The sequence below is a fragment of the Thalassophryne amazonica genome, chromosome 9 (genome assembly GCF_902500255.1).
Source record: "Thalassophryne amazonica chromosome 9, fThaAma1.1, whole genome shotgun sequence".
NCBI lineage: Eukaryota > Metazoa > Chordata > Actinopteri > Batrachoidiformes > Batrachoididae > Thalassophryne > Thalassophryne amazonica.
Genome location: NC_047111.1, coordinates 8,234,356 through 8,258,063, shown reverse-complemented (window position 1 = coordinate 8,258,063; position 23,708 = coordinate 8,234,356). Strand labels below are relative to the sequence as shown.

The following is a 23,708-nucleotide window of genomic DNA, read 5'->3' as shown; positions in this document are numbered from 1 at the left end:
TGGGTGTAGAGGGTATAGAGCAAAGGGCTCAGCACACAGCCCTGAGGAGAGCCGGTGCTGAGGCTGATGGCCGAGGAGATGTGAGGGCCAACTCTTACCCTCTGAGAGCAGCCCGTGAGGAAGTCCAGGATCCACAGGCAGATGGACTGGGACACACCCAGGTCCAACAACGTAGTCACCAGTCTGCTTAGAAGGATGGTATTAAATGCTGAGCTAAAGTCCACGAGGACCAGCCTAATGTAGCTCTCCTGCTGCTCCAGGTGGGACAGAGCCACATGTAGAGCTGTAATAATGGCGTCCTCTGTGGACCTACTGGCACAATAAGCAAACTGGTGAAGGTGGAACCCAGGGGGGAGGTAGGAGGTGATGTAGGCCCGTACTAGCTTCTCAAAGCACTTCATAATGATGGTAGTTAGTGCCACCGGGTGATAGTCATTCAGACCACTGATCCTGGTCTTCTTAGGGAGGGGGACAATAATAGAGGACTTCAGGCAGGGGAGTGGGGACAGCAGCCTGGTTCAGGGACTGGTTAAAAATGTTTGTAAAAACCCCAGCCAACTGAGCTGCACATTCTCTCAACACCTGACCTGAGGCATCGTCTGGACCCACAGTTTTTCTTGGATTCACCCCCCCCCCCTCCCCCAGCTAATGTTGCTAATTACATTTTGCACTCATGCCTTTCCAGCAAGGGGCAGTAAATCATCTTTATATTAAAAGCATAAGTGCATATAATTGTAAATACATTAAAAATACATGGATGAAACAAGAAAGTGAAAACATTTATTTCTGTTGTGGTCCATTTAAAAATCAAATGACAAAATAGAAGTAATAAAATAAAAATGGTGATAATAATAATAATGATAATAATAGCATGTATATGATAACAACATAAACAATTTAGAAATACTTTAAGACAGTAAATTAACGTTAAAAATTACATAATAAAAGGGTTGAGTTCCTTTTCTAAAAACTGTTGTCAAACTTTCTTAAAACATTCTGGACTCACAGGCCTTTCCAAGTCATTCCTTAGTTTATTACCACCCCTGAAAAATGTCAGCTACCTGATTTATAAACATGACCCAATCTAGAGCCCATGGATCCCCACAGACAACACATTTCATGGCTCCCCCTGAATCTGAGGTTCAACTAAGCCAAAGTCTCAACTCTTATACCCTGGCATAGGCTATCCTAGGGAGGCTAAGAAGTGTGATTCCTCTATAACTGTGCTAAATAACTTTTACAAATTGCATGATAAGGTTAAATACTGCAATGCTTGGGCTGGTTATTCTTGGAAATAAACTTGTTCACTGTTAATAAGGGCTCAAATTAGCAACCCAGTTGCTACTTCAGCCTCTGGGTGACATAATTTCAAAGTATTTTAATCCTCTGGGGTCTGAGGCCATTTTTTGGACAGTTCACTCGCCTGGCATAAATGTTTTATTACTACTGTTAACAGCTCTCCCTGCATCCCACAATCAAGTTTTATGTCTCTTTTTTCAGGACAACCTGTGCTTTCAGAATATATATGCTTTTGTTGTGTTTTATAAGTGTAATAAAGATTTACAAACAAAAATAAGAATGATAAAAGTAAAGCGGAAAATAATTTTCCACACACATTTATTCAAAACACAGCAAACTATAATAAACAACTGTTTTGACACTTTATAAAGGTAATTTGAGGTCTTGTGTGAAAGACTGTACAACAAAAAGGTTCAAACAATAAACACAAATGCACATTTTGAACAATATATACAAAATGGTCTATGCGTTTTTGTTTTTGTTTTTTGTCTTCATCTCAAAGCAATTTCTGTCTGCTATTACACAAAGGTTACAACACAAACTTCTACTTCTACTCTGTTGTGGACTGTTCTGTGCTGCTCCTAAAGCACCTTTCATGTGAGATTGTCATCAGAGGCTCTCCATCTGCTTTCACTGATCGCTGTGCGTAATGGCGCAGGGCGCAACTGAGTATGTACTAATAGTATGTACTCATTGGAACTCCCAGGGGGCTATTCAAACGGGCCAACTAGTAACATATCACTCCTGAAAATGATCTTTGGCTTTTCACGTGAGGTAAATCTGCCCTACGATTGGATTTTGGAAAACCATTTGACAGTGAACCAATTCCGATTGGACACTCACATTGCGCACGTCATCACACAGCTTCTATGAGGAGTACAAAGATGGCCGATGACTGACTCGAAAGTCAGCGGAGTTAACTTTTCAGCAAAAAAAAAAAGTAAGTTTCTATCTCATATCATTAAAAAGTTATTCATAATTTAGTAAAGCTTGGTCTTAGCCTTTGCATACGACAGCATCGGCCCCACAGGGTTAAGCAAAATATAATCTGGTGAAAGGGTACCAAACTTTAAAAATCACATTACTTGATAGGGTTTTAACCCTCTGGGATCTGAGTGTCAGGTTCCTGGGTTTCTGGGATGTGCTTGCTCTGATTGCCTCTTTGTGTTTTTTGACTACCTGCTTATGTACCTGGACCACGCCTTTAGCCTGATGCTCTTGATCCTGTTGCTCTGTTTGGACTGCTTTTCCGTGTACCTACCTCAGCCTGAAAATCTAGTAAACGATTTTACGCCACACAGCTGTGTACCTGCTTCCTGCATTTGCGTCCTGCCTGTCCTGTCAACCAAACCTGATAGGTATTGAGAGAAGAGAGTATAAGAGATACAGGAATAAGGACAGGAATATGTACAGGAATAAGGGAATAAGTAAATACCCGGCTGGGAGGGGGTCCATGGTGCATGCTGTGCATTCACCCCCTTAAATAAGACATACAGGGAATAGAGACGTTTTTGAGGTTCAAACACTGGCTGGTGACCCGCTGGGGCTGGGACCCGTTGGGATGATGTGTGCTTTTGAGCTGTAGTCATCGAAAGTCCCCGGGTTGCAAAGGTTCTGGTAACACAGTGTTTCTGCTGTAAGACCAGTGAACCTGTGTGATTTATTTGTTTCGTCACGTGAATGAGATGTCCTGTGGGTGACAACATGTTGAAGTAGCAAGTGGCTGAAACAGCCTGATGGCATCAACTGCAGTTCACTGATCAGCTGCATCTTTTTGACACACATATTCACAGACCACAATTAAAATACAGATATACGTCTAAGCATGGCGGCTGAAATGATTAAGTGAATTGTTTGTACGTGAGCCTCCACTTTATGCTGTAATACATATGCTAGGCCTGTGTGTGACGCTATCACGCTCTTGTAGAAACTAGAGAACAAGCCGACAGGGCATGCGCAGTACCGGTAAAAGGGCTAAATGATGTAGCTGCCGATCGTACCGTTTTTAAGATAAAGAGGGTCCACGTGGGAATATTTATACCTTCAAAGTACATTCAAACCAATTACAGTGTGATCAGAAATAGAAGAAAAAGGAGACAGAATGCAGAAAAAAAGACAATGTGACCCCTTCTCATGTCCACAGAAAAAGCAAATAAAAGGAGGGGATAAATTGTAGTAATTATCAGGGCTTCTTAAAAGGTTGTGTTGGGACAACGATTTCTCATGGGACCAGCGGACAATCCTTTGACAGCTTGTTGCTGCACCCAGACGATGTGGTGAACCACACTACACTCTCTCTGACTCCAGGAAAACGAATACAGAAAAACAAACACTGACGTCAAACTTGTAAACATTTTGTCTGGCTTACGTCCGTGTATAACTGACGCTGATCACGAGCCTTAATGTATTGTTTAATGAATTTAATTGTTTTAAAACTACTGAAGTTGGTATAATCCTGATTCTGATTGGACTGTTTGATGATTTTTGATGATGATGTTTGATAACTGTTTGATGATTTACTCCTTCGCCTTTGACTGTAAGGATACACATCTCTAAAACCACTTCGTATGGCGCTTGGTTTTTCCAAATGATTTTTGTGCTTAACCTAATTCTGCTTTCAGCACTGCAGAAACCATACAGTCACATCCAACGTGACTGTATGGTTACTGCCTAAAGCCTCTATTTTGTTTGAAGTATTCTTCCTACCAAAATTACTTAGCAAGTTTTTCAATTAACTTATTTTCAATTTCAGATGACACTTTCATTACTTAAGAACACACCTGATTACAATGTTTACCTTACCTACAAAGTCAGGGTGTTGCTTCTCGGATATCACTGATTAAAGGACACCCTCATAAATGTGCTTTACTGATTTTGCAAGTGGGGCAGATCCTTCACAGTAATTCAGATTCTAATGTGCATATTTTGTTTCATCGGGGACACGAACGGGCCACGACCTTCTGCGGTGAGACTGTGTGTACGGGGGGCTCTGACCACACATACTCCTGGACACTCAGGTTCAGGTGAATTATTCAAGCAGGTATTACTCAACCTGACTGCAGAGATCATGCCTGGATGCATCGACTGATTCAAGCTGTTATGCTGCAGAAGGTTTGCACAGAACTGATGACCTCATCTGTACAGATGGTAATAAAAATAGACTTTGTGATACTGACCATCATAAAACTACTGCAATAGGTTTACTGACGTCGGAGCACGGTGATTGCTGGTGAACCCGATCATAGCAAAGACCTACAGATTGCAGATAAGGAGACAGATCTTTGTTGTAAGTGGATATGTGAAAAACAATAAAAGGAATAAACAGCAAAGGACAATAGCACAGAAACACACACAATAAACTGCACTAAGAAGTCACACGGACAGTAATTATAATGCACAAGAACAAAAAATACCTTACCTTAAGTAGTTTTAAATAAGTTCAACACACTGAGTAGGAAGTTATTGAGGGCTGCCGCACTTTGCCCCACTAACGAGACCTTTCAGAGAACAGACCTATAACGGATCTTTTCAGTGGGTACATTGCAACTGTGGAAAAACTTTATACCAACTTAATTTATATACAGTCTCCTAAAATGATGACAATATGGCTTGGCGCTCGATGGTTATTAATTAGACCAGGGGTGGGCAACTTGTTCCAAAAGGCCAAGAGGGTGAAGGTTTTCTTTGCAGCCACTGATTCCACCAGGTGATTTCACTGATTAACTGATTCTATCTGCTCAAAGTGATATTAATCAGTGAAATCACCTGGTGGAATCAGTGGCTGCAAAGAAAACCTGCACCATCTTGGCCCTTTCTGGAACAAGTTGCCCACCTCTGAATTAGACAATTCCACCCACCATAGTCAGTCTCTACTGGTTGGGCACTTTGCTTCAAAAATAATGGTATTACTACCTGGTTACAGGTAATACCATTGTTCATATTTGGTGACGGACCTCTCTTTCAAACTATAGGCCGGTCTCACTGCTACCACACTTTAGATAGGGGCAGAGACTTGGGATTGGTGTTTAGATAAGTTGTATAATTTCATGGCTGTACACCAAAATCCTTTGTGGAGAGCGCTTTGGTTTGATTCATACAACCCCTGGCAAAAATTATGGAATCACCGGCCTCGGAGGATGTTCATTCAGTTGTTTAATTTTGTAGAAAAAAAGCAGATCACAGACATGACACAAAACTAAAGTCATTTCAAATGGCAACTTCCTGGCTTTAAGAAACACTATAAGAAATCAAGAAAAAAAGATTGTGGCAGTCAGTAACGGTTACTTTTTTAGACCAAGCAGAGGAAATAAATATGGAATCACTCAATTCTGAGGAAAAAATTATGGAATCACCCTGTAAATTTTCATCCCCAAAACTAACACCTGCATCATATCAGATCTGCTCGTTAGTCTGCATCTAAAAAGGAGTGATCACACCTTGGAGAGCTATTGCACCAAGTGGACTGACATGAATCATGGCTCCAACACGAGAGATGTCAATTGAAACAAAGGAGAGGATTATCAAACTCTTAAAAGAGGGTAAATCATCACGCAATGTTGCAAAAGATGTTGGTTGTTCACAGTCAGCTGTGTCTAAACTCTGGACCAAATACAAACAACATGGGAAGGTTGTTAAAGGCAAACATACTGGTAGACCAAGGAAGACATCAAAGCGTCAAGACAGAAAACTTAAAGCAATATGTCTCAAAAATCGAAAAATGCACAACAAAACAAATGAGGAACGAATGGGAGGAAACTGGAGTCAACGTCTGTGACCAAACTGTAAGAAACCGCCTAAAGGAAATGGGATTTACATACAGAAAAGCTAAACAAAAGCCATCATTAACACCTAAACAGAAAAAAAACAAGGTTACAATGGGCTAAGGAAAAGCAATCGTGGACTGTGGATGACTGGATGAAAGTCATATTCAGTGATGAATCTCGAATCTGCATTGGGCAAGGTGATGATGCTGGAACTTTTGTTTGGTGCCTTTCCAATGAGATTTATAAAGATGACTGCCTGAAGAGAACATGTAAATTTCCACAGTCATTGATGATATGGGGCTGCATGTCAGGTAAAGTACGTCAAAAATACGTTGATATTTTGGACAATTGAAAGGATGTTTGGGGATGATGAAATCATTTTTCAAGATGATAATGCATCTTGCCATAGAGCAAAAACTGCAAAAACATTCCTTGCAAAAAGACACATAGGGTCAATGTCAATGAGCAGATCTGATTTGATGCAGGTGTTAATTTGGGGGATGAAAATTTACAGGGTGATTCCATAATTTTTTCCTCAGAATTGAGTGATTCCACATTTTTTTCCTCTGCTTGGTCTAAAAAAGTAACCGTTACTGACTGTCACAATCTTTTTTTCTTGATTTCTTATAGTGTTTCTTAAAGCCAGAAAGTTGCCATTTGAAATGACTTTAGTTTTGTGTCATGTCTGTGTTCTGCTTTTTTTTCTACAAAATTAAACAACTGAATGAACATCATCCGAGGCCAGTGATTCCATAATTTTTGCCAGGGGTTGTACAAGTTTTTCCTTTGAGACAATGTAGCAGAGCTTCTAATCTGGAAAATAGCCCCAAGATTTCAAGCAGCAATCTACCAATACTTGATCGTGACACTGCACTTATCACTGACACAATATTTCTTGTAGCTGCAGTTGATGATAGATAAAGCTGTATGTTAACACTATATTAACTGTGACAATGTTGATTCCAGGATATCCAACACCAATGGTAATCCTGTATGGAGCCCCTAATTTCCTCTTATTATTCACTGATCTCTTTATATTAACTCAGTCAGTTAATGTGTCAGGGGGCACACGCACCGTGTCCCTGACACGTGGACGGTTCCATCAATTACACTACTTTATATATAGGTCAGAATCTGATATGTCTAACAATATACTATTTCTACTCTGCCAGTGGTGTCCAAAATAACTAAGAAATGCATTGCCCAACTAATTATGTAGCATCTTGACAGCGATCATTCTGCTATACATCCTATGCACTTTGATTTTTCGTACTCATCACTCTACTGAGACGGCTCTGTGTGTCCTTATGGATTACATTCATCATCATCATCATCATCTATTTTATTTGAGCAGATGATAAGAAATGCAGAAAAACAGAAAACAGAAAAACAATTTAACAATAAATTAAACAAATTAAATTTACTATTAACTCAGGTCATTATATCTGCTCAAAAAGGAGTGGGAGGAAGAAAACTTATTTAATCCCACCCCTTTATTCAAATTTAACATAAAGTACATAGCTGCTTCCTATCAATTAGATAGAAAATTAAGAAAATAATATGTCTAAATACTTGTAGTTTCCCACAATAGATTCCAACAGCGGCAAGAAAACAATACCAACATGATAAACAAGCAACGAAGCACATACCGACAATGGTAAGAGATCAACGATACCAGTTACGGCAAAGAAAACAAACATATGATGCACATACCAACAATGGTAAGAAAACAACAATACCAGTTACGGTAAGGAAACAAACATATAAAAGACATACCAACAATGATAAGAGAGCAACAATACCAATTACGATAAAGAACCAAACATATGAAGGAAACAAACATATAATGCACAAACCAACAATTGTGATACAGAGCCATGAGCCATGAATGTAAAATGGCTTTTTACATTAGACATTAAAGGCATGTTCAATAAGAATGCCTGTATTAGAGCAGTTATGGCAGTGGTAGGTCCATGACCTATAGGGGATCTAGGCGCTCCCGCCATCACAAGCCTCCCAGCTGACTGGGTTATAGCAGTGGGTAGATGGGACTCATTAGCCCTGTTAAGGCGGTCCACCTAGGGGAAGGAAAACCCTGATGTTAAACCCCCAGCCTGGGTTACTGCCCCCGTGCCTCCGAGGAAGGTTCTTTAGCCAGAGGCTAGGAGAAGGTCACTCTGATGTAAAACCTACAGCCTGGTGGACGCCACAGCCGTCTCAGCTTGTCTGTGCCACTGTGGAGTGCCACCTTGCCTAAAGAGTGGAATTGGTGTGCGCGAGCTGATCCCCACTTTAAGCAACGAGCGCAGGCGGGAAGGAAAGCCCTGCAGCGATGGGAAGAGGCGAAAACAGCAGGTGCATGATGGCACTGGGAGCTGCAGTCTCGACCCTGCGTGCAGGCGGCTCAGGAGCTATGGTCGTTTGATTGCTGACCCGAGACAACAGCATCATCCGGCAGGGCCCTGGGTGACCAAGCAGCCCTGTTTAGGGATAGCCCTGCTTGCTCCACATGGAGACAGACCTAGTTGAAAGGCCTTCCCACTAACCTCGCAAGCGAGGAAACTGCCAACAAACAACATTAGAGCAGTTTTTAATGATTTCAAGAGGGCATTCGACATTGTAGCTCACCAAGTCCTATTATCTAGTTTGACTCAATGGCATTGAGTTAGGGTCATACTTGATTCTGCCTCAGCCTTTAAGCACGAGATCAAAAGGTGGTGAACTCCTTGTCATTAGGCACAGCCTAATGACAAAAGATGTTCATCACTATGGATTGTCCCTCTTAGCAACCAAAATTGATATTGAAAAGTTTTACTTTGTTTCTATTCATATTCTTACTTTTTTAGCAGCTATTAATAGCTTCTTCTAGAACATGCTGCTATTGCGGAATAAAGCCATAGGACTTGTCGGAAATGAGCTTTACCATAGATCAGCCATCCTGCTATTTCTCTACTTCAATATTCAGGACTTCAGGGACTTAAGTCCGTACATTGCCATACCATTAACTTAATTAGCTATATTGCCAGACACAGGTAACTACATGCTTGTATTTCAAGATGTTTAATATCTGTTTCAAATGGAGGTCTCTGGTTCAGACTTAAGGGGAACTTCATTAATTAGTGCACCAAACACTGACCTACGATATTCTGTCCTGGCTGACAGATAGTGAACAAAATGAGAGACCCAGTAGATTTGACTGGTCGGTTTACTGAATCTTCTCAAATATCTTTGTAAAACTGCAACACAAATGAAATATGCAAAGGGAAAAATGATCTGGAGATGCATGGAAACCACCAACAATTGCGAATAGAAGCCGTCGCTGATTTAAGGACCCTCGAACAATTACATGTCAACTAAAAAAGTGGAATCTTGATAACATCTCATCTCTTGCATTAACATAACTAAACTTAATGTCATTCAGTTGCCTAGAAAAGAGTACTTGTACAGCTAAAAAGCGAAATCCTGTATGGAATGCTTGACGAAATATATTTTCTTGATATTGATATTATATTTCCTTATGTTTCCAAATGAGAAATATATTTCCACATATAATCATCTTAAATGTGACTTGAAAGCGACTTATTCAGTGTGTCTGATGTTATATGTCATGCTTGCTTAATTTAGGTCAGATATCTCTATGATAAAGTTTTGAAATTCTATTCTTGTCATAAAATAGGCATTTTATTTATTTATTTATTATTTAAAGCTTAAAGCTTTTCTTTTTAAAAAAATATGTTTTACCATTTACACCATAGAATGTGATCAACTTTGTAGCCAAAATGTTATGTTGGGACGCAGGTTAGAGGAGCGAACCAGCGTCTGACAAGGACCCAGCGCTAAAGAAACAGAGAGCGGTTCCAAAGAACATAACAGATTTATTTCAAGTGCAAATATAAACAAAAAGTGAATTAACAGCCTGGCGGGGTGGAGGACGACACGCTCTTCCTAGCGCCCAAGGGATTGGAGCCCGACAGTTCTGGACCCAGAAATTCCCGCCGGCACCCCCCAGGTGGTTAATGAATCGGACAGCGCCTGTTAAGGATGAGAGGCGAGATAAGTCAACACTGTTCACACAAATACTGTTTAGGGTTCACACCATCAGCAAACACATTCAGGTTGTAATTCCGACTCAAATTACAGAAACAGCTCTCACAGCCCGTGGAGGACCATCAATCCGCACGCCACGGCTGTGAAGAGCGAATTTACACAATTATCAGAGTAGCTTAAATATAGCTGCGTACAAAACACCAAATTACTATTGTTAATTACTCAAAGTCATTCACAGCTTTAGTTACCTCTGAAGTGTGCTGATGGAGCATGTCCCTCACCCATCTCCTTAACAGGCATGGTGCGTCAAACCTGGAGCGATGCTCAGCGTCACAATGTTAGACAAACAATCGTCACACAGCAGCAACAAGGTTGAGTCCCCAGCACCTTACACAGAGCAGTCATGGCTTAAATGTAGTACATCATTAGGATATCTACTTCAGCTGGAAGTCCTTTGGAACTGCACGTGAACTGCTGATCAGGATATCCACTTCAGCTGGTAGTCCTTTAACTCTGCACGTGAACTGCTCATCAGGTGCATCCACTTCAGCTGGTAGTCTTTTAGCTCTACACGTGAACTGCTCATCAGGTACATCCTCTTCAGCTGGTAGTCCTCTAGATCTGCACATGAACTGCTCATCAGGTGCATGGGGTTGGCATGATGACAGTGGAGGGTGAGAGATGCTTCATCCATCATCACAGCCTCAGACACGCCCCCCACAAACCACCCGAAGTATACACAAAACACACAAACAGTATCTTGGCCAGCCAAACCCCCCCCCCCCCCCCCAACACACAACAGTACCCCCCCCTCAATGGGAAGCCTCCCGGTGACCACACAGACCTGGCCAGAAAACAGCTCCCCCCCCCCCCCGGGGTCCACGGCAGGAACAGGCGGTGCAAAACCCCAGGGTCCACAGCAGGAACAGGATATGGCAGCGAGGGCAAGACAATGTGGCAGGGAGGCCAGCTGGCAAGAAAACAAAAACAATCCCAAACACCCCAAAAAAGTCCCACAACACAGTACAACATAAAACACAAAGCACACAGTAAAACCCCAACATACCCCCCCAGAGTACAGCACAACTACAACCCCAGGGAAGCAAGCTGGGGAATAACACAAAATAAAAACACATGACCACCCCAAAACCCTCCCCAGGGGACCGTCCCATCAAACCCCAGGGAGCAAATCCCAAACCCAAAAAACCCAACCCCCTAGAGGACATTGCCGCCAGCTCTAGGAGTAATAACCGAGACCGGGTCCACCTGAGATCCCCAGGTATACACGGGAGCTACAGCGCCCCCCAGAGGACCATTCCATCAAACCCCAGGAGACACCCCCACGACCCAGAAACCCCAGGCCCGGCCACATCCGGCTAGTCGGCCCCACGGTCCTTTCCCCCCCAGAGGACCGTCCCATCAACCCTGGAGGTGGAACCTGGGAGGAAACACAAATAACAAACACCCCACACCCCCAGCGGACACCAATAACAACCCCGGGGGCAAACAAAACAAATAGGAAATCCCGTTGCCCCCCCAGCACCCCGAAAGACCCCGGAACACCCCCAGAGCCAATCGACAGATACATCGTGGCGAACGGCACAGGACTACTGAGCCGGGGGAGAAAACAGGAAAAAACTAACCCAGTCCCACCCCAAGCGCAGAGGAAAACCGGAAGTACGTCCGGTGTCATAACTCAGACTGTGCTTCAGCCTACCGGGAGGGGTGGACAACGGAAAAGGCAAACGGCACGAATCGGCGCCACCGCTCCGACCAAAGCACATTCCCACTGCACTACACACCAGCGACGCCGATGACTAACGGTCAAAGGCTCGCTGAGGCTGGAGTGGAACCGGGAATCAACTAAATAGAAATAACGGCCCCGAAACCCCCCCCCCCCCCCCAGGTGCAGAGGTTTCCTAGGAGACGCCCAGTGTAACCAACCTGCACCACCCCACACACTAAAGACGAACGGTACAGAAGTGTGTGAGGTCAGGGCTAGGGGACAGGGAAATAAAAAACAACAAAGAAAAAATGACCCAACCCACTAACAAAAAATAAAAAACTACAAATAAGTAAAAAATACCATTACCTGGGTCCAGAAGAGCTCCAATCAGCCGGTCTGTCCACTCCACCAGGAATGTTAAACTGTGCTATAATAATCACAAATACATTTTGTGAAAATTCCTTAATAAAACCCCACAAATATTGACCACTAACTAACCGATAAGTGTTTTGCTCCGTCAAGGTCAGAGAGCAGGAAATATGTCTTTTCCCATTCTGAGCTCTTGACGGCAATGTGACTCTGTTGCCAGCAGGGGGAGCCAAAGTGCAACAAATAAAAAGCCCTGTGGCCACAGAGAAAATTCAACAAACTGCTTTTCTGTGAGCAGCTGAGTGCAGCAAACGTGACACCTTACTAAAGTGGTCCGGAGCTGACACAACAGATGTTGGAACCAATTACCACCGGAGGAGACAGGGCTACAGCTTCAGTAGTGGGACGCAAAGCGACCCGTGCTGCAAAACGACGCCGTGACTCTGCCATGTGCGCGCCCACGCACACAACCTGGGCGGAGAGCACCCGCAACGGATCCCGGATTGGTTCCAACATTCGCTGCCGCTTTCCCGGACTAAACCAGCTCCTCTACCGCTGGGTCCATGCTGGTTTGGCTGGGGACTTCTGTTATGTTGGGACGCAGGTTAGAGGAGCGAACCAGCGTCTGACAAGGACCCAGCGCTAAAGAAACAGAGAGCGGTTCCAAAGAACATAACAGATTTATTTCAAGTGCAAATATAAACAAAAAGTGAATTAACAGCCTGGTGGGGTGGAGGACGACGCGCTCTTCCTAGCGCCCAAGGGATTGGAGCCCGACAGTTCTGGACCCAGAAATTCCCGCCGGCACCCCCCAGGTGGTTAATGAATCGGACAGCGCCTGTTAAGGATGAGAGGCGAGATAAGTCAACACTGTTCACACAAATACTGTTTAGGGTTCACACCATCAGCAAACACACGCCCCCCACAAACCACCCGAAGTATACACAAAACACACAAACAGTATCTTGGCCAGCCAAACCCCCCCCCGCCCCCCCCCCCCCAACACACAACACAAAAGCTGTGATCAAACAACCAACATAATAAGCTTGCATTATGCAGAGGCCATGAAGTTTAAACTCCATACAGCAAGGCCTGGTATATCTCCAGGTGTCAAAGCGGAGATGCTCCAAGCCAGGCACAGCTTGGATCTGTGTCAACAAACCCCCACCATATTCAAGATTTAAGACTACCCAAAGTGCATTCCTCACGGAGTTGTGAATTCTCTTATCAGTACCCCAAACCAGATGTATCAGCTCCCCTCTTACCATAAAGAACCCTCCACAGAAAAACATACTTTCCTCACGAAAAGTCCTAAAAAGAGGTCTTTCACACTAGACTCAAAAGAAAACAACTCATTGAAGGATTACCTTCAATCTAATGATTATTGCAAAGCTTCTCTGGTTGAAACCGACTCAGTATTACGCTTTTTACATTTCTGCCAGATAAATACAAATTCAACCATGGAACAAGAGTGACCCCTGTTGGACGATTTGGGGAAGGACATGTAACCAACTTGTGTAGACTTAAAATTGTAACCACGTTTTTGAAAAAAAAAGAAAAGAAAATTTCATTGTATTGTAACAGAAAAGAGAAAAGAAAATCACATGGGAATCTTTTTCACTTTATGCATGAAAGTATTATATCTGATGTGTTATACTCATTTATTTAGTGTGTTTTCACGTATGTTGTGTGGTATATAATTCCAAGTAAAAACTAGTTACAAGATTTATTCTACAGGACTTGTTTGGGTTTTGAATTGGGAATTTTGGAGCCACGCTGATTTATATACAGTGGTGGGCACAGATAACCAAAAAATTAACTTCGATAACAGATAATTGAAAAGTTATCTTTGATAAAGATAAACCACCCAAAAATGTATCGGAAGTTACAGATAACCAATAACCAATAAATTCCAGTATTGTCTCTGGTACATTTGAAATTACTAAGAAGCTGAAATTGACTTTTAACACGATGGCTTTTGAAAGCATCAAAAGCGACAAAAGTGCTTGTTTGACCATCGCTGTAGGAAGCTGCACAGAAAAATCCTGAGAGCACCCACAAAATCAGCTCTCTACTAATCATAATGCTCCAGTCAGGCGGAGGTCTTAAAAAATAAAGTCATACTAACTTATGGTTTTGTGAAAATACTGATAGAATAACTCCATTAATGTCAATTCTGTCATTTGTACAAAGTTAAAATATAACATATATCTTTTAATGTTGAATAATGCAGTAATTCTGAGGTTTTGTAACAAACACAGACCGCAAAGCATTCTGGGTAAAAGTGCCTCTGCTAAACACTGATTGGTTCAGTCATTCATTATGTAAACCAACACGGTAATGTGACGTGTGTCGTGTGTTCATTTAAAGATAGATGTGCTTTTGTAAAATATTCCATTTTTATTTGTAAAAACAGGCATTTTTACAGAGCCCTGGAAGTGTCATCGCAAAATGTTTTGCATGTGGAGAGAATGTGCAGATGTTTTATTAGTGCTGTGCGCACATTTGATGATGTGCGCACATTTTATGATGTTGTAAAACGTGCACTCAATATTAGTAAGTAAGTAAGTAAATTTATTTATATAGTGCCTTTCACAGACATAAGTCACAAAGCACTTCACAGGTTAAAATGCAATAATAAATAATAAAAACATAGATAAAACAAAGGACAAGGTTAACAATTGGTCAGTTCTGAAAAGCCTTATCTTGACACATAAATGTTGGCTTTACACTGTGCATGTTTTGACCATTTTTCAGATGATTTTTCATTCATGCGAGAATTCTTTGGGCTGAGTTTCAGGTTAATCGCGCGTCCTGCATCGTGTAGCTACAAGCATCCAACCGCAGAGCTGTCTTGTAATGTTTTTTTGTTGTTGTTTTGTTTATAAACTTAAATTTGTAAAAAAAAAAAAAAAAGCCATTTGCAAAGCCAAAAAGTTGATTTGACCACCATCTGATAACCGGGTCAAAATAAATAGAACACTGCCATCTACTGGTACCCAGATGCTTACTACTTGGGGCAAATACTGCCATGAACACTACTGGCCAGTAGATGGCAGTAGCGGCATTGAAAACTTGCCAAACAAAATTCCAGATAATCCGTGTCTGCTACATTTAAGATGCGTGGAATTTAACAAACGCAAATACAATAACGTCTATAAACCCAGAGAATATATTCACGAGAGTTTTAGGCACTAGAGTTTAATGCTGTTGTCTGTGGAGCCTGAACAGAGTGTCTGAAATGCATTTGTCCTGTCATGAACGTCTGAGATTACCCTATGCTACCCATAATGCATTGCTGCCAGGCACAGCATGTGCTCACAAAACCTTAAAAATTAGCACATTACTTTAAAACGAAAACATATATCTGATATTTTCACTTTATAAAACTTCAGACATGACAGTAATTTTAAATAACTTGTCTAAAATGAGTAGGTTAAAATTTGAACCATAAGTTAAAAATGTATGCCTCTGGATGACTTGGGTGATATTGTGATTATATCAGTATGGTGTTAAAGGAAATTATTTTTTGGGGGGGAGGTCACCAGTTCTCCTTTGCCTACAGAGGATAGAGTGGTTTCTTCTGAAAACAGTTCTCTTCTGTGTGCAGAGGGTAGAACAATATACCTATTAGGAAACTTTTAACAGGTAGGTCTCAACTGCTTTTAAGTTTTAAAAATGTTTTTCACTGTTCAGCTTGGTGTACTACGTTATCTGTCGAAAAGTTATCGGACAGCAATTCATCGGAAGATAATTAGTCCGATAATGGTTTTTAAAGTTATCTAAAAAGATAATCCGATAATGAAAACATTGTCTTCGATAATTATCTGTTATCGGATTATCGGAAGTGTGCCCACCACTGTTTTTATATATATATATATATATATATATATATATATATATATATATAAAGTAGACAAAAGAAATGCATAAAAACTACAGTACCCAGAATTCTTGGGGATGGAGCTCTGCAACCTTTAATTTTAATTTAATTTATTTTAATTTATATAGCGCCAAATCACAACAGAGTTGCCTCAGAGCGCTTCACACAGGTAAGGTTAGATCTTACCTGTGTGACCCCCAGAGCAACAGTGGTAAGGAAAAACTCCCTCTGAGGAAGAAACCTCAAGCAGACCAGACTCAAAGGGGTGACCCTCTGCTTTGGCCATGCTACAAACATAAATTACAGAACAATTCACAGAACAATTCATGGACAAATATATAAGAAATGCTATTGGCGCACAGGACAGGAGGATCGCCAACACGAACACAACTCCCATCTCTGGATGGAGCTGCACCTTAAACAGAGAGAAAAAACATAATCAGGCATCAGAAAGACAAAAAATACTGTACAATTTGCCAGCATTAAACAACACGAAAAACAGAAGAAATACTAAGGTGATCGCAAGCCACTAGCCCTAAACTTCAATCAATCAATCAACTTTTTTCTTGTATAGCGCCAAATCACAACAAACAATTGCCCCAAGGCGCTCCACATTGCAAGGCAAGGCCATACAATAATTATGAAACACAGTCTACGTCTAAAGCAACATAACCAAGGGATGGTCCAGGGTCACCCGATCCAGCCCTAACTATAAGCCTTAGCGAAAAGGAAAGTTTTAAGCCTAATCTTAAAAGTAGAGAGGGTATCTGTCTCCCTGATCTGAATTGGGAGCTGGTTCCACAGGAGAGGAGCCTGAAAGCTGAAGGCTCTGCCTCCCATTCTACTCTTACAAACCCTAGGAACTACAAGTAAGCCCGCAGTCTGAGAGCGAAGCGCTCTAATGGGGTAATATGGTACTACGAGGTCCCTAAGATAAGATGGGACCTGATTATTCAAAACCTTATAAGTAAGAAGAAGAATTTTAAATTCTATTCTAGCATTAACAGGAAGCCAATGAAGGGAGGCCAACACGGGTGAGATATGCTCTCTCCTGCTAGTCCCCGTCAGTACTCTAGCTGCAGCATTCTGAACCAACTGAAGGCTTTTTAGGGAACTTTTAGGACAACCTGATAATAATGAATTACAATAGTCCAGCCTAGAGGAAACAAATGCATGAATTAGTTTTTCAGCATCACTCTGAGACAAGACCTTTCTGATTTTAGAGATATTGCGTAAATGCAAAAAGGCAGTCCTACATATTTGTTTAATATGCGCTTTGAATGACATATCCTGATCAAAAATAACTCCAAGATTTCTCACAGTATTACTAGAGATCAGGGAAATGCCATCCAGAGTAACGATCTGGTTAGACACCATGCTTCTAAGATTTGTGGGGCCAAGTACAATAACTTCAGTTTTATCTGAGTTTAAAAGCAGGAAATTAGAGGTCATCCATGTCTTTATGTCTGTAAGACAATCCTGCAGTTTAGCTAATTGGTGCGTATCCTCTGGCTTCATGGATAGATAAAGCTGGGTATCATCTGCGTAACAATGAAAATTTAAGCAATACCGTCTAATAATACTGCCCAAGGGAAGCATGTATAAAGTGAATAAAATTGGTCCTAGCACAGAACCTTGTGGAACTCCATAATTAACTTTAGTCTGTGAAGAAGATTCCCCATTTACATGAACAAACTGTAATCTATTAGACAAATATGATTCAAACCACCGCAGCGCAATGCCTTTAATACCTATGACATGCTCTAATCTCTGTAATAAAATTTTATGGTCAACAGTATCAAAAGCAGCACTGAGGTCCAACAGAACAAGCACAGAGATAAGTCCACTGTCCGAAGCCATAAGAAGATCATTTGTAACCTTCACTAATGCTGTTTCTGTACTATGATGAATTCTAAAACCTGACTGAAACTCTTCAAATAGACCATTCCTCTGCAGGTGATCAGTTAGCTGTTTTACAACTACCCTCTCAAGAATCTTTGAGAGAAAAGGAAGGTTGGAGATTGGCCTATAATTAGCTAAGATAGCTGGGTCAAGTGATGGCTTTTTAAGTAATGGTTTAATTACTGCCACCTTAAAGGCCTGTGGTACATAACCAACTAACAAAGATAGATTGATCATATTTAAGATTGAAGCATTAAATAATGGTAGGACTTCCTTGAGCAGCCTGGCAGGAATGGGGTCTAATAAGCATGTTGATGGTTTGGATGAAGTAACTAATGAAAATAACTCAGACAGAACAATCGGAGAGAAAGAGTCTAACCAAATACCGGCATCACTGAAAGCAGCCAAAGATAACGATACATCTTTGGGATGATTATGAGTAATTTTTTCTCTAATAGTCAAAATTTTGTTAGCAAAGAAAGTCATGAAGTCATTACTAGTTAAAGTTAATGGAATACTCAGCTCAATAGAGCTCTGACTCTTTGTCAGCCTGGCTACAGTGCTGAAAAGAAACCTGGGGTTGTTCTTATTTTCTTCAATTAGTGATGAGTAGAAAGATGTCCTAGCTTCACGAAGGGCTTTCTTATAGAGCAACAAACTCTTTTTCCAGGCTAAGTGAAGATCTTCTAAATTAGTGAGACGCCATTTCCTCTCCAACTTACGGGTTATCTGCTTTAAGCTACGAGTTTGTGAGTTATACCACGGAGTCAGACACTTCTGATTTAAAGCTCTCTTTTTCAGAGGAGCTACAGCATCCAAAGTTGTCTTCAATGAGGATGTAAAACTATTGACAAGATACTCTAACTCCCTTACAGAGTTTAGGTAGCTACTCTGCTCTGTGTTGGTATATGACATTAGAGAACATAAAGAAGGAATCATATCCTTAAACCTAGTTACAGCGCTTTCTGAAAGACTTCTAGTGTAATGAAACTTATTCCCCACTGCAGGGTAGTCCATCAGGGTAAATGTAAATGTTATTAAAAAATGATCAGACAAAAGGGAGTTTTCAGGGAATACTGTTAAGTCTTCTATTTCCATACCATAAGTCAGAACAAGATCTAAAATATGATTAAAGTGGTGGGTGGACTCATTTACTTTTTGAGCAAAGCCGATAGAGTCTAATAATAGATTAAATGCAGTGTTGAGGCTGTCATTCTCAGCATCTGTGTGGATGTTAAAATCGCCCACTATAATTATCTTATCTGAGCTAAGCACTAAGTCAGACAAAAGGTCTGAAAATTCACAGAGAAACTCACAGTAACGACCAGGTGGACGATAGATAATAACAAATAAAACTGGTTTTTGGGACTTCCAATTTGGATGGACAAGACTAAGAGACAAGCTTTCAAATGAATTAAAGCTCTGTCTAGGTTTTTGATTAATTAATAAGCTGGAATGGAAGATTGCTGCTAATCCTCCGCCCCGGCCCGTGCTACGAGCATTCTGACAGTTAGTGTGACTCGGGGGTGTTGACTCATTTAAACTAACATATTCATCCTGCTGTAACCAAGTTTCTGTTAGGCAGAATAAATCAATACGTTGATCAATTATTATATCATTTACCAACAGGGACTTAGAAGAAAGAGACCTAATGTTTAATAGACCACATTTAACTGTTTTAGTCTGTGGTGCAATTGAAGGTGCTATATTATTTTTTCTTTTTGAATTTTTATGCTTAAATAGATTTTTGCTAGTTATTGGTGGTCTGGGAGCAGGCACCGTCTCTACGGGGATGGGGTAATGAGGGGATGGCAGGGGGAGAGAAGCTGCAGAGAGGTGTATAAGACCACAGCTCTGCCTCCTGGTCCCAACGCTAGACAGTCACAGTTTGGAGGATCCCAAAAAATTGGCCAGATTTCTAGAAATGAGAGCTGCTCCCTCTAAAGTGGGATGGATGCCGTCTCTCCTAACAAGACCAGGTTTTCCCCAGAAGCTTTGCCAATTATCAGTGAAGCCCACCTCATTTTTTGGACACCACTCAGACAGCCAGCAATTCAAGGAGAACATGCGGCTAAACATGTCACTCCCGGTCTGATTGGGGAGGGGCCCAGAGAAAACAACAGAGTCCGACATTGTTTTTGCAAAGTTACACACCGATTCAATGTTAATTTTAGTGACCTCCGACTGGCGTAACCGAGTGTCATTACTGCCGACGTGAATTACAATCTTACCAAATTTACGCTTAGCCTTAGCCAGCAATTTCAAATGTCCTTCGATGTCGCCTGCTCTGGCCCCCGGAAGACAATTGACAATGGTTGCTGGTGTCGCTAACTTCACATTTCTCAAAACAGAGTCGCCAATAACCAGAGTTTGATCCTCGGCGAGTGTATCGTCGAGTGGGGAAAAATGGTTAGAGATGTGAACGGGTTGACGGTGTACACGGGGCTTCTGTTTAGGGCTACGCTTCCTCCTCACAGTCACCCAGTCAGCCTGCCTTCCCGACTGCACGGGGTCTGCCAGGGGGGAACTAACGGCGGCTAAGCTACCTTGGTCCGCACCGACTACAGGGGCCTGGCTAGCTGTAGAATTTTCCACGGAGCGGAGCCGAGCCTCCAATTCGCCCAGCCTGGCCTCCAAAGCTACGAATAAGCTGCACTTATTACATGTACCGTTACTGCTAAAAGAGGCCGAGGAATAACTAAACATTTCACACCCAGAGCAGAAAAGTACGGGAGAGACAGGAGAAGCCGCCATGCTAAAACGGCTAAGAGCTAGTAGCTACGCTAAGCTAGCGGATTCCCAAACAGGGAATCCGACACTAGACAGGCTGTGGAGCAGCACAGGTAACGCACGACAACAGCGCTAAATAAAAATCCACTGGACAGGCTGTGGAGCAGCACAGGTAACGCACGACAACAGCGCCCAAAAAAATAAAATAAAAATCAAAATCCACTGGACAGGCTGTGGAGCAGCACAGGTAACGCACGACAACAGTGGTAAAAAATAAAATAAAAATCCACTGGACAGGCTGTGGAGCAGCACAGGTAACGCACGACAACAGTGCTAAAAAATAAAATAAAAATCCACTGGACAGGCTGTGGAGCAGCACAGGTAACGCACGACAACAGCGCTAAAAAAATAAAAATAAATAAATAAATAAAATAAAATAATAAAATAAAAATCCACTGGACAGGCTGCGGAGCAGCACAGGTAACACACGACAACAGTGGTAAAAAATAAATAAAAATCCACAAGACAGGCTGTGGAGCAGCACAGGTAACACACGACAACAGTGCCAAAAAAAATAAAATCAAAATCAAAATCCACTGGACAGGCTGTGGAGTAGCACAGGTAACGCACAACAACAGTGCTAAAATAAAATAAAAATCCACTAGACAGGCTGTGGAGCAGCACAGGTAACGCACGACAACAGTGCTAAAACAAAATAAAAATCCACTAGACAGGCTGTGGAGCAGCACAGGTAACGCACGACAACAGTGCTAAAATAAAATAAAAATCCACTAGACAGGCTGTGGAGCAGCACAGGTAACGCACAACAACAGTGCTAAAAAATAAAATAAAATAAAAATAAAAATCCACTGGACAGGCTGTGGAGCAGCACAGGTAACGCACAACAACAGTGCTAAAAAATAAATTAAAATAAAAATAAAAATTCTCTGGACAGGCTGTGGAGCAGCACAGGCAACGCACGACAACAGTGCTAAAACAAAAAAAAATCCACTAGACAGGCTGTGGAGCAGCACAGGTAACGCACGACAACAGTGCTAAAACAAAATAGAAATCCACTAGACAGGCTGTGGAGCAGCACAGGTAACGCACAACAACAGTGCTAAAACAAAATAAAAATCCACTAGACAGGCTGTGGAGCAGCACAGGTAACGCACAACAACAGTGCTAAAACAAAATAAAAATCCACTAGACAGGCTGTGGAGCAGCACAGGTAACGCACGACAACAGTGCTAAAACAAAATAAAAATCCACTAGACAGGCTGTGGAGCAGCACAGGTAACGCACAACAACAGTGCTAAAACAAAATAAAAATCCACTGGACAGGCTGTGGAGCAGCACAGGTAACGCACAACAACAGTGCTAAAAAATAAAATAAAATAAAAATAAAAATCCACTGGACAGGCTGTGGAGCAGCACAGGCAACGCACGACAACAGTGCTAAAACAAAATAAAAATCCACTAGACAGGCTGTGGAGCAGCACAGGTAACGCACGACAACAGCGCTAAATAAAAATCCACTGGACAGGCTGTGGAGCAGCACAGGTAACGCACGACAACAGCGCCCAAAAAAATAAAATAAAAATCAAAATCCACTGGACAGGCTGTGGAGCAGCACAGGTAACGCACGACAACAGTGGTAAAAAATAAAATAAAAATCCACTGGACAGGCTGTGGAGCAGCACAGGTAACGCACGACAACAGTGCTAAAAAATAAAATAAAAATCCACTGGACAGGCTGTGGAGCAGCACAGGTAACACACGACAACAGTGGTAAAAAATAAAATAAAAATCCACTAGACAGGCTGTGGAGCAGCACAGGTAACACACGACAACAGTGCCAAAAAACAAAACAAAATCCACTGAACAGGCTGTGGAGCAGCACAGGTAACACACGACAACAGTGGTAAAAAATAAAATAAAAATCCACTGGACAGGCTGTGGAACAGCACAGGTAACGCACGACAACAGTGCTAAAAAATAAAATAAAAATCCACTGAACAGGCTGTGGAGCAGCACAGGTAACACACGACAACAGTGCTAAAAATAAAATAAAAATCCACTGGACAGGCTGTGGAGCAGCACAGGTAACACACGACAACAGTGGTAAAAAATAAAATAAAAATCCACTGGACAGGCTGTGGAGCAGCACAGGCAACGCACGACAACAGCGCCAAAAAATACAATAAAAATCCACTGAACAGGCTGTGGAGCAGCACAGGTAACGCACGACAACAGTGCTAAAAAATAAAATAAAAATCCACTGGACAGGCTGTGGAGCAGCACAGGTAACGCACGACAACAGTGCTAAAATAAAATAAAAATCCACTAGGCAGGCTGTGGAGCAGCACGACAACAGTGCTAAAAAATAAAATAAAAATAAAAACGAAAGCGTTAGCAAGCTAGTTAGCTTGCCAACGCTGATGAAGGTTAGCTGATAAAAGAGCTCCGTCGCGATGCTTCGACCGTTAGAGGTCTTCTTTAGGCGTTGGAGCACGGTGAAAAAGTAAAAAAAAGTAAAAAAGTCTTGAAAAAGACTGTTAATTCAAAGAACTCAAACAGCTCAGTTCAAACAGCTAACAGATACAGCAAAACACCGCTGTGCTCCGGAACAGGAAGTGATACAAAATGTAAGAAGCTTCACTAAAAGACCCAGAATTTAGGTAAAGTTGAGGCCGCAGCCTGCTCCAATTACTAATAAATGAATTAAAAGAGTAAAAAGCGTAATACAAAACTGTACCAGTATGCTAGCCATATGAAAGGGAAAATAAGTGTGTCTTAAGTCTGGACTTGAAAGTCTCCACAGAATCTGACTGTTTTATTGAAGCAGGGAGATCATTCCATAGAACAGGGGCACAATAAGAGAAAGCTCTGTGACCCGCAGACTTCTTATTCACCTTAGGGACACAAAGTAGTCCTGCACCCTGAGAACGTAAAGCCCGGGCCGGTACGTAAGGTTTAATTAGGTCAG

At 41.8% G+C, this 23,708-nt stretch overlaps 1 protein-coding gene across 1 annotated transcript in view; it reads right to left on the bottom strand.

Moving 5' to 3' along the window:
* slc23a1 (solute carrier family 23 member 1) overlaps positions 1-23,708 on the bottom strand; it is a 417,619-nt gene that overhangs the window by 277,909 nt on the left and 116,002 nt on the right. The gene's annotated exons all lie outside the window — the stretch shown is intronic.